The sequence below is a fragment of the Triticum aestivum genome, chromosome 5A (genome assembly GCF_018294505.1).
Source record: "Triticum aestivum cultivar Chinese Spring chromosome 5A, IWGSC CS RefSeq v2.1, whole genome shotgun sequence".
Taxonomy (NCBI): domain Eukaryota; kingdom Viridiplantae; phylum Streptophyta; class Magnoliopsida; order Poales; family Poaceae; genus Triticum; species Triticum aestivum.
This window is the reverse complement of record NC_057806.1, coordinates 8,335,258-8,337,039: the sequence shown is the minus strand read 5'-3', so window position 1 is coordinate 8,337,039 and position 1,782 is coordinate 8,335,258.

Sequence of the window (1,782 nt, the reverse complement as noted above, 5' to 3'; positions counted from 1 at the left end):
ATTTTTTTTTCTTTATCTGTTTTTGTTTATCTCTTGGGCCTTGATAAGTGGATCTGTCAGCCTATTTCTCACTGGATCGGTGCTAGTGTGAGCCCTGGTCGATGATTTTATTTGTAGTTGCAAGTAACACATATTGACTGTTTGCAAGAATGCCATGAAATTTTTTATAACATCTAAAACATTTGTTAAGTGCGAGAAAATTTATTTTGAATTGTATGAAACATTTTTATAAAATTACATGGACATTGTTTACATTTCATAAACATTGTTCAAATGTCACGGACATATTTTTGTAACACTAAACATTTTTTTGAATGTTGTGAAACATCTTTAAACGAAACTAAATGAATAGTTTCTACATTGTGTAAACATTTTGAAAATATGTAGCTCAAATGGCCCGCTTTGCATGCGGGAGGCACGGGGTTTAATCCCCCGCATCTCCACTTCACGTCATTTTTCTTATCTGTTGGGCCTTAATGTTTTTTTTGGACTGACTGTTGGGCCTCAATTAACGGACCTGTATCATGTTCTTTTTTTGCCTATCATTTTTATCCTTTCGGATCCCTCTCTGCGCGACCTGGTATGTGCGCTCGTCCTAGTGTGTCGACCCATTAGACCGTTTTTTACAAAGGTTAGATCAGTTTTAGAATGTTCAATGTGGATTATTTTCCTGACATTTTTTATCAGATTTTCTTCAATATGTTCTCTTTGTTGGTTTTTATCTGTTTTCTTTTAAGTTTTATTTATTTGTTTTATATTCATATATTTTACTTCAAATACTTTGCGAATTTTTTAAAATACACATTGGACATTTTCTGTATATACAGGCTGAATATTTTTCAGATACACGTTGATTTTTTTAAATATATGTTGAACATTTTCTGAATTGCACGTTATATAAATAGTGATTATTTTTTGAATATGCGGTGAACATTTTTTTACCACACACTAAACATTGTTTTAAAACGTGCAAAGGATTTGGTAAGTGTTAGAACATTTTTGATATTACGAATATTTCGCACAAATGTTCTTTTCTATTGTATTATTTATAAACAGTCACGTCCATATTTTAAAAACCCTGAAAATATGCAAATACATTTTTTCCCTACATGAACATTTTTTAATACGTGATGAATGATTTAAAAAAGTAAAGTAAATTAAATTTGGAAATATATGCTTTTAGAATATTTCCAAAATATTAACGGAAGTATAACAACACAAAATTACAAAAAAAAAACAAATGAAACACACATGTGTATCGAACCCACATGATTATATTGGACCACCACTAGAGTATTGCTTGAGGCGAGGCTACCGTTTGTCTCGTTCTAAGCGAGATACAGAGCCCCCGTTCGTGCGTAGAGGCAGGCAGAAGCCCATCTGGGGCCTCCGGTGTTCTTTTGCCTTAATCCTATTTTCACTTCTTTTTTCTTTGTGAGCGAAATGTTCATCAGGAAAAAGTTATATACGCCAGGCGTCCAACTTTCTATGCATGGGCCAGGCTAAGCACATGCCTAAACTTATGGCCAGGCTAGTATACGCATTTTTAGGCTGCCAACCAAACACCATCCAGGCAGATTCCAGGCACACGACAGGTTAGGCCATGCGCGAACCCAAACACGCCGAGAATACGTCATGGATGACGATTTGGAAGAAAGGATGAGAGGCTGGGTGTGGCGTGGGAGGTTCTTGGTGTATTGGGCCCGTAGGTAAACCATGCATTCCTGCCTTCCCGGGTTGGGCCGAATGCTTATCACCAAATTTTACTTCGACTACAATTTA